Consider the following 10,933-nt stretch of genomic DNA (forward strand, 5'->3'; position numbering starts at 1 on the left):
AGACACACAGACAGACAGACAGACAGACAGACACACAAACACACACACAGACATAGACACACACACAGACACACACAGAGACATAGCCACACAAACATAGCCACACAGAGACACACAGGCATAGACACACAGACACACACACAGACATAGACACACAGACACACACACAGATACACACACAGAGGAAGAAAAGGAGGAAGGAAACAACCACAACAAAAAAAACTATACTGGCTATGGTAGAGCACACCTCTAGTCTCAGCACTCAGGAGGCAGAGGCTGGCGGATCTCTGTGAGCTTGAGCCCAGCCTGGTCTACAGAGTGAGTTCCAGGACAGCCAGGGCTACACAGAGAAACCTTGTCTCAAAAATCAAACAAATAAAGGCAAAACAAAATAAGAATACAACAGCCGGGCGGTGGTGGCGCACGCCTTTAATCCCAGCACTTGGGAGGCAGAGGCAGGCGGATCTCTGTGAGTTCGAGACCAGCCTGGTCTACAAGAGCTAGTTCCAGGACAGGCTCCAAAACCACAGAGAAACCCTGTCTCGAAAAACCAAAAAAAAAAAAAAAAAAAAAATAAGAATACAACAATGTTATTTTAGTCCCAGCTAGTCTGAAACTGGAACTCACTATGTAGCCCAGGCTGGCCTCAAACTCACGCCACCCCTCTTACTTATGTCTCTTGAGTGTTGGGTGTGCACCACAACAAAGGGTTCAGATGGTGCTGGGAACGGAATCCCTTACTTTGTGCACATTGAGCAAGCACTCACCCAAAGGACCCACACTCCCGGCCCCCGCCTTTCTTCTCTATAATGTTAGATGTCTTGGTAATTTGTAACAAAAAATGCCTGGTACAGTGATTGAACTGAACCTCCAGTGTCCCATCCTGTCCCTCCGCCCCCATCCTGTCTCGCTTCTCCCCTCCTGCCCCCCACCCCCATGCTATTAGTTAGTGGGAGAGTTGATGAAAATTTAACCCTTCTCACCAGGCATTGTGGTGCACACTTTTAATCCCAGCACTCTGGATCTCTGTGATTTGGAGGCGAGCCTAGTTTACATAGTGAATTCCAGGACAGCCAGAGGTACACAGTAAGACCTTGCATGGAAGAGAGAGAGAGAGGGAGAGAGACAGAGAAAGAGACAGAAAGACAGAGAGAAAAGAAAAAGAAAAAAGTAAATAAAATATAACCATTCACCCTGGTCTCCATTAGCTACCACCTATGCTTAAACTATCTGGGTCACCAGTAATTTTAAAAAGCAAAAACAGCGGGCAGTGGTGGTGCATGCCTTTAATCCCAGCACTTGGGAGGCAGAGGCAGGCGAATCTCTGTGAGTTCGAGACCAGCCTGGTCTACAGAGCTAGCACTCACCCAAAGGACCCACACTCCCGGCCCCTGCCTTTCTTCTCTATAATGTTAGATGTCTTGGTAATTTGTTAAAGTAACAAAAAATGCCTGGTACAGTGATTGAACTGAACCTCCAGTGTCCCATCCCGTCCCTCCACCCCATCCTGTCTCGCTCCTCCCCTCCTGCCCCCCACCCCCAGGCTCCAAGACCACAGAGAAACCCTGTCTCGAAAAACCAAAAAAAAAAAAAAATCATACAAGTTCTGGTCTAGCCTGGTGTAGTGGCAAATGCCTGCAATCCCAGCACTCAGAATACCAAGATAGTAGGACCAGGACAGCCGGGGAGACATAGCGAGTTCCACACTAACCTGGGCAACTTAACAAGATCCTGTCTCGAAATGTCTTAGAAAGTAGGAAATTGAACATGTTAGCATGTTCCTGTCATCTTGGCTCTTGGGATGTCGAGGCAAGAGGGTTAGGAGTTCAAGGCTAGCTTCTGCTACATAGAGAGTTTGAGGCCAGGGCTTTGGGAGACACTTTCTTAACATCCCCTCTTAAAAATAAATACAAACCGCACCAAAACACCCATCCCAACACAAACAGATAAGTAAAGAAATAAACCTGGAGTGGTGGCTGTGACTCAGTGGTAGGGTTCAGCCACCCGGACCGAGAAGAAAAAGGTAAATACAAACAGTAACGACGGCCTCGGCCGTTAAAAGCTTGTACTGTCTCTGTAGAGGGCCCGTGTTCAGTTCCCAGCACCCTCAGCTCCAGCTGCAACTCGAACTCCAGGGGCATTTGCACTCACATGCACATAACACATATGCACACAAAATTAAGACTTGAAAAACAACAGGGTCTCACTGTATAGGACGCACTGAACTCTCATAGTCCTGTGTGCCTCGGCCTCAGACTGCCACCAATCACACCCAACAAAAAGAAATCTTTAAATAACAACAACTTGCTGAGCGCGGTGGCAAATGCCTTTAATCCCAGCACTAGAGAGGCAGCCACCTGTGGGTTCAAGGCCAGCTAGAGCGACACCAGGAGACCCCATAAACTGCCGCAGCTTCAGGGCTGTCACACCTGACAGTAATAGCTGTCGGGGAGAAGGAGGGTGACCCGTCTCTCAGGCCTCCTCTCGCCAGTACTGTGTGCCCAGTGAGTCTAGCAAGGCTGAACCCAACGGTGGGTACCTGCTGTTTACAGAGGGGCGGCCAGAGTGTAACGGACAAGCTGGGAAGACTCACTATACCGGTGCAGGTCTGGAAAGTCCCTGGCTCTGGTAGAGGAGCCGTGAGGACGGGGGCTCACCTACTGCTGTGAAGGAAGTTTGGCGGGTTGGACCAACGGAAAGTAGGCAAAGGAGACTGACCGGCCTCAGGGTTCCCCCCAGCAGTCTCCCCAGAGAACAGACAGTCTCCAGCCCTGGGCCTTGCATCATCTGAGGGGAGAGAGGAGAGACACACACACACACACACACACACACACACACACACACACGGAGGGAGAGAGGGAGGGAGGGAGGGAGGGAGGGAGGGAGGGAGGGAGAGAGGGCAGAGAAAGATAGATGAGAGAAGAGGAAAGGACAAAAAGATCAGGAGAAACAGAGGAGAGAGGAGAAAGAGACAGAGACAAAGACGGGAGACAAAGAGGAGAGAGAGGCAGATTAAAACAAAAAAGAGGGACAGGCAGAGAGATAGAGAGTGAGATACACACAAAGAAAGAAACACATCAGAGAGAGAGACACACACAAAGAAAAAGAGAGATCAAAGAGAGAGAGACAAAAAGAAAAAGAGATTAAATATAGAGGCATAAAGAAACAGAGAGAGAAATAGACACAGGGACAAAGATAAAGCTAGAGAGGCAGAGAGAAAGAAAAGGAAGACAGAGACACAGAGAGAGTGATGAGGGAAGAAACAAAAAAACCCAGATGAGGAGACAGAGGAAGAGAGAGAGAAAGAGAGACTGGGAGTCAGAAGGCACAGCACAGACATTGGTGGTTACAATCTGTCCATTTTTCAGGTGGAAAAGTTGAGGCCGCTCAGCAGATAAGTTCCAAAGTGTAGCCTCTCCCTTTGGGCATTATCGGAAGACATTACCTCTAGCTTCCTCATGTGCCTGGGTGGATTCTGTGCCCATTGCTTAGAAGAAGAGGGGGACCCTGGAGACGGGGTGACAGCCAAGTTACCATCTAGCTGGGGAGGAACAGGGTCAGACCCGGCCATGGAGTTAGATGATCGGGGCTTCCTGGGACAGATCTCAGGGGTGCAGGGCACAGACTGAAGCTTTCCTACCGCACGATCTTGGGCTCCACTACACAACGAGAAGGAGTACACGGCAGGCGCCACTCAGTGGCTTTGGAGGTTGGCTTGGCCTCCGCAGAGGCCACCACAACGCGACATGCCATTTACCTTGTATTGTCGTCACAAAAAGTACAACAGGGCCAGGGAGAGGGCTCACCTGGCAAACGCCAAGCCTGACAACCTGAGTTCAATCCCCGGGTCCCACATGGTGGAGAGAGAAACTCTGAAGAGCTGTCCTCTGACCGCCGCATGCATGTGCCCATACACATATACACGTGTCACACCCCAATACGCTGCCCATACACAGACAGTCACATACCAACAAATCAATATGTAAAATAATAGTAATCATAAGACATGGTAGAACCTGGAAATAAGGACGTAGAGGACGGACAGTCTCACTGCTTTTTCAAAGGGACTTAGGGATGGAAAGCTCTCTGACGCTGGCTGCGGCAGGCTTCTCCTCTCTGCCTGGAATGCCAGCCTTGTCTCCTCCGGCACAATACATTCACGCCAGCTCTGCCAGGGCATCAGGCCACTGGACAAGATGGAAAACGTGTCTCAGAGACAATTCATTTCGGGTCACACACCTGGTGAGTCGGATTGTGAAACAAAAGTTGAGGTGACCTCCCCCCACCCCCCGAGCCATCCAGTAGGCAACGGCTCTGGGACTGTCAACTCAGCCAGGATTCTGGTCTAGCTCCGGAGGCACAGCGGTAATTGATCAGCGTCACGACTAGCGCTGACAATGTTCTGTCCCTTGCCCTGGTCGGGGATCCCTCTTCTCCACTGTCAGGACCATCAGCTTCAAAGAAGAGAGGCAGGGACAGGCCACCTTGTCGGAGTCTCCAGCTTAGGGCATGTAGGTACGGAGAGAGGCAAGGTGGAGGAGGCAGGTATACGGCATAGGGACACTTAGGATCTGATCTAGGACAGGGTCGCCACCCACACAGCCTGCCGGGGCAAAGTAAGCACTTCCTTGCCTACAGTGTTTCTAGCCTCAGGTACAGCTGGGTGGAATGAAGCCAAAGGAAGACAGCGGAAGAGTCAGAGGGGGAAACAGCATTATGTATGATCAGGCTGCCAGGGTTCACTTCCTAGCTCTGCTACATCCAGGCTGTGCGACCTCCAGCCACTGCCTTGAACTCTTTGGGCCTCTGCTTCCTAAACTGCAAAGCATAGATAATATCCTTTCTGGCTTGGGGGTCATAAAGGAGGAACGGGGCCAGGAAAAGCCCCACATGGTATTTAGTTTGCAGTCAACGTAAAAGAGTTTCCCTTTCCTTCCAATTTGTTGTGTTTTTCGAGACAGGGTTTCTTTGTGTATCCTTGGCTGTCCTGGAATTCAGGCTGTATACCAGGCTGACCTCAAACTCACAGAGATCCATCTGCCTCTGTCTCCTGAGTGCTGGCATTAAAGGCTTGTGTTCCCACCACCTGGCTTCCAGTCCTTCTTTCTCTGGCCAAAGACAGCCCTCAGGTTTTTTTTTTGTTGTTGTTGTTGTTGTTTTTTTTGGTTGTTGTTGCTGTAATTATTATTGTTGGAGGTGGTGGTGGCGGTGTGTGTGTGTGCATGTGTGTAGTGTATTTTCGAGACAGGGTCTCACTATGTAACCTTGACTGGCCTCGTGGAAACCAGGCTGACCAGCCTTGAGCTCATAGAGATCTGCCTGCTTAGGCCCCCACGGTGCTGGAATTCAAGGCGTGTGCCACCACACACAGGCTGTTTTTACTAGTCTTTGTTGTTTAGTCTTGAGACTGGGTTTCGTGTACCTCAGGCTGGCCTCAAACTTGCTATGTAACCCAGGATGATCTTGAACTCCTGCCTCCACCCCCACTCCCCAATGCCAGCATTACAGGTGTGCACCACCACACCTGGTATTACAGTGTGGTATGGAACCCGAGCTTTGTACATGTTAGGCGAACACTCTATCAACTGGGCTATAATCCCAGCCCCCTTTTTCCCTTAGTTTGTTGTGAGACAGGGTCTCACCCTGTAGCTTAGGCAGACCTCAAACTCGTCAATCCTCCTGCCTCATCCATTTGAGCGCTGGGATCACAGGCATGCACTAACCCCTGCTATAGATCCATTTGAGCCTTCCTTTGGATATGGGGGCCCATGGCAGGCGTACAGACAGGCCAGTTGCTGAGATACCAAGCTCTTGGGTAAATTGGCAAACTGGAGTAGATCTTCACACCCCAGCTGACTTGGGACCTTTGATTGGATGGCCTGCCTTTCTTTCCCTCCCAAGGTGTCTTGGTTTTATCCTGGCCCTGTCTCTATACGGTGGCCCTGGAGGGAACTTCCAGTGTCACAGGGGAAGAACCAGGCCCCGAAAAGGGCCAAGGTCACAAAGCCTGACAAAGGCAAGAATCTAAAGACGGAAACACAGCCCAGCCCTGGCCACACGGTCCCCTCTCCCACCACGGTGGCCTCAAGAGTCACGGGCTTGGTGATAGAGTGGCTGGGAGCCAACAAGAAGCTCCAGCCCTTTCAGGCTTCAACCAGGTCCCTAGCTAGCCCCTGCCTGCAGCCAAGCTGGGTGACCGGAAATCCACAGGCCCCACCCTGGCATCTGTCCCCTCCCTCCTGCCTCCCTGTATCCGGTCAGGCCCCCCTTCACCAGGTCACCATTTAATCCCAGCCCAGTATGGGGATCCAGGAGGTGACCCCTGGGAGCCAGAGTGGGTAATCCTAAAAGGTCAAGCAAAATAGATTAGGATTCCTGATGCTCAGTCCTCCCTGGCATCTGAGCCTGCCCCTTTCCCTACTGGCTCCACTCATGAGCAAGTTGGGGGCGGGGCAGAGAAAGTGGGAGCCCCTACTCCAGCTGTGATTTAGGAATGCACACTGTGGCACCTGAGGTCTGGCGGGGCTCTGAGTCGTCCTGCGCAAGGCATCCAAGTCCCCCTGATACCTGAAGACCTTCCCTGCTCACCTGAGCTCCACGCGATCCTCAGGGGGAGTGGGGCTGGGCTCGACTCCTGAGCCTCGGGTCTCCGCGGGGCTGCAGATGCTCAGGCCGGCGCTGCCTCACCCCGCGCCTTCTCAGCGCCAGCGGCAGAGGGCTCTGTGCGCTGCGCCTGCACGAGGCCCGGCTTTTAGACTGGGGTGTGGACGGCTAGGCGCTGCAGGCTCCCCCGCCCTCCCTCTCCGAGGTGTCCTTTGCCCCTTGGTCCGGTGCCTCCTTCTCTCCTTAGCACGTGGATGGCAGCCGCTCCTCCGGCTGGTGGCCTGTGGAGCAGCGGTGGCGCGCGCCGTGGGTTCAGGCGCCCGCCAATCACCTTCTGCCGCCCCGCTCGTGCCCCGCTCACCTTTAACCGCCCTCTCCTCGGGGGCTTGATGTTTGGTTCCCAAACTGTAGACTGGGTGAGAGAAGGGAGGAGCCCCAGGTACCGGGCCAAGGAGAGCGTGGAAGAGTCTCAGCCAACCGCCCCAGCCGCAGGCCCTATTTGAACCGCACTTGGGGTTGTCGGCTCCACTTGTCTGCAGCTCCCAGATGCTCACCGATCCCTATTGGTGCCCCGGGGAGTCAGCTCCATCCTCCGTCCTCTGCTGAGGAGCCCCCCACCCCCCTGTTCTCAAAGCTCCCTTCTCTTCCCAGCTAGAACTCTCCTGGAACATCCTCCCCTTGGGGTGCTGGGAACTGATGGTGGGCCCTCTGCGAGAGCAGCAAATGCTCTTGACCACCGAGCCATCTCCCCATCCCAAATCCTCCGCTTTTGAAACAGGTCCTGAGCCCAGGCTGGCCCGCGTAGCTGAGGCTTGACCTTGAACTCCTGGTTCTGCTGCCTCCGCGTGTGAGTCACCACACCTGGTGACGAGGATTTGGTGTCAGTATGTCTGTTTTGAAAAGTTATTTCATGGGGCTGGAGAGATGGGCAGGGGTTCAGCGAACTGGTTGCTCTTGCAGAGAACCGTGTTTGATGCTCAGCACCCACATGGGTTCGCCATTATCGGTAACTCCAATTTCCGGGACTCTGATGCCCTTTTCTGACAAAGTGCACACATGGTGCATGCATGCAAACATGCAGGCAAAATGCTTTCATATGAAACGCAATATATAAATCTATGGCAAAAATAAAGAAAAACAATCTATTGCCTTTTACTTACTCATTGTGTGTGTGCCTGTTTGTTTACGTTTGAGCACATTCCTGCCAAGGCACACACGTGGAAGCCAGAGGGCAACCTGTGAGAGTTGGCTCTTTTTCTACCACGTATCAAATTCCGGTCCTCAGGCTTGGCAGAAAGCGCATCCACTATCCAAGCAATCTTACTGGCCCTATTCCTTATTTACTATCAAATATTATAACATTTATCTAAAATTCACATTTCAGTCAGGTAGTGTGGTGCACACCGGTAGTCCCAGCACTCGGAAGGCAGATAGAGGATGGTTATGATGTGCTCCGAGCCAGCCGGAGCTGTACATACCAAGATACTTCTGAAAACAAACAAAAAACAAAACAAAAAAAAACCCTCAAAAACAAAACCTCAAATTTATCTGGATTGGACATACTCATTCATAAAATAGTGGAATCAGGAAAGTTTGGGCAAGATATTGTCATCCAGGTCTTCTCCTGGCTCTAGCTCACCGTTGCAACAGCCTCGGGTGGATCCAGACGTGTACAGCTTTGTTCTCATTCATCTCGCGCAAGGCAAGAGGAGAGCAAGGTAAAGACGGGATGGGAAGCAGGGAGAACTGTAGTCACCGGAAGGGATTCCATCAGAGAGATGGGGTGGAGAAAGGCAGAAACTTCTAGAACCAGCCTATTCCTGGAAGGCTTATTGAAGGGGATGGGACACGAGTCTGGTGCGTGTTGGGCAAGTGCTACCCCTGGGGTACACTCCCAGCGCCTCACTGGCTTCACTGCTGAGCTACGCTCTAAGCCTCCCTTAGAAGAAAAATGTTTAGGGCGGCTTGGATGCTGAGGAATAAGGGGGTGGCTTAGATGGCTTCTTATGAATTATTCTCCCTTGCTCAATGAAGTGCGGGGAGATGGGAGGCGTCCTTGTGTGAGGGAGGCTCCTTAAGATCAGCAGAACCCATCTTCTAAAGACCCTTTTTGTTCTTGTTTGAGAGATGATTTAGGTTTGCAGCCCAGGATGCCCTCTAACCCACTACACCTGGCTGCTTCTCATTTCTGCCACTTGCCCAGCACTCGGAGCTTACTAGGGTCCCTCCCTCGCCTTCTCAGATCTTCATGGGCTTAGACTCACTTCGTCCAACAACAATCAGAGGTGGTGGGGTGACTGCTCCCCATTTTACTAGTAAGAAAAGACAGGGGTTGGAAATGCGGTTCGGTTGGTAGAATGCCATGCCCAGCATACCCAAAGTCCAGGATTCCAGCCCCAGCACCACACAAACCAACTATGGTGTTGCGTGCCTGCCATCCCAGCCTTCAGGAGGCTGAGAGAAGGAGACCGTGAGATCAAGGGAAGCCTGGGCTACATAGAGCGTTTAAGGCCAGTCTGGGTACAGGAAAGCCTACATAAAAGGGGAAGAACAAAAAAAGAGAAGGAAGAACCAAGAGCACATTGGTGCTTGGTAATTTATCTGGGGTCCTGTGGGTGGGAGGTGGTGGAGCTGGGCTTTGGCCCTTGGTGGTGAATTTCCGCCCTTGCAGTGTAAGAGATCCTGTGCCAGGGGCTTGGACTGGAGAGATGGCATGGACCCGGTTCCTTCCTTCATGGACTGTGCAAATCTTGAACGACTGTGGTACAGTCTAGGCACGTCTGAGGGGTTACAGAGGATGCCTCAGTCCTTCTGTAACTCAATCATAGGGTAAAGGAGGGAAACAGGGAGGGTTTCAGGTTCAGGGGTGCCCTAAGCAACAGCAGAATGGGTTGGGGAATAAAACCCAGGGAAATGGTTCAGGAGGTTCGGTGTTTGCTGCAGAAGCCTGAAGACCTCAGTGGGATTCACAGCACCAACATAAAAAGGCTCAAGCCAAGTGGTGGTGGCCCGTGCCTGTAATCCCAGCACTCAGGAGGCAAAGGCTGGAGAATCTCTGAGTTTGACGGTCAGCCTGTTCTACAGAGTGAGTTCCAGGACAGCCAGGGCTACACAGAGAAACCAACCCCTTAAAAAAAGAAAACAAACCAAGAAAAAGAAAAAGAAAAAAAAGAAGAGAAGAGAGGAAAAGAGAAGAGAAGAGAAGAGAAGAAAGTATTTCCTACTCTTGCCAAGGACCAGAGTTCAATTCCCCATCCATGTTGGGCAGCTCACAACTGTCTAAACCTCCAGCTCTAGGGGTCTTTAACACACTCTTCTGGCCTCTGCAGGCACTGGTACATGCATGGTATACAATCACGCAAACACATGCATACATATAAGTAAAACTTAGATAAACCTTTAAAAGACAAAAGAAAGAATATGCCCATACAATGATTCAAAATCCATGGCAGTTTTGTCTTTTTCAAATCTCATACTGAAAGCCATAAAAATACCAATCCACAGGCAAATGGATAAACAAATAATGGTCTAGCCATACAAAGAAATACTATACTGCCATTAAAAAGGAAACTTGGACCATGCTTGTTGGTGTATGCTTTTAATCCCAGCACTCCGGAGGTAAAACCAGCCAGATCTCCATGAGTTCAAGTCCAGCCAAGGTCACACAGTGAGACCTGTCTGATGATGATGATGAAACTTGGGACTGCATCTGCAACTCATGTTCACTATACCATGTGGACACACACATACACACACATGTCTACATCAAATAGTAAAAAAAAATCTTAAAAGGGAAGATGCTTGATAAATGTTCTGCTGTGAGTTTAAGGCCACATTGAAAAATATATATACCCATGTCCTTATCAACAACCCCAATAAAACTCACTGAATAACCAAAAGAGAAAGAGAAAGTAAATGGGGAACTAGTAGGGAAGAGGAAGTGGGTTGGGAAGAATAGGAGGGTGAGCACGATCAACATGCAATGTGCATGTATGCACCCATGAAAATACCATGATGGAACCATTATTATTATTATTATTATTATTTTATAGATTTTTTTTGAGACAGGGTTTCTCTGTATAGCCATGGCTGTCCTGAAACTCACTCTGTAGACCAGGCTGGCCTCAAACTCAGAGATCTACCTGTCTCTGTCTCCCAAGTGCTGGAATCAAAAGCGTGTACCACCACCACCCAGCTGAAACCCATTATCATGCATAATTGATAATGATTTTAAAAATATAATATAGCATGAATATATACAAAAAATCTAGAAATGCAGACTAACTAGTAGTGACAGAAGAGGAGAGGGTATGGAGTTAAGGGTTGAGAG

The sequence above is a fragment of the Microtus pennsylvanicus genome, chromosome 1, assembly GCF_037038515.1.
Source record: "Microtus pennsylvanicus isolate mMicPen1 chromosome 1, mMicPen1.hap1, whole genome shotgun sequence".
Taxonomy (NCBI): Eukaryota; Metazoa; Chordata; class Mammalia; order Rodentia; family Cricetidae; genus Microtus; species Microtus pennsylvanicus.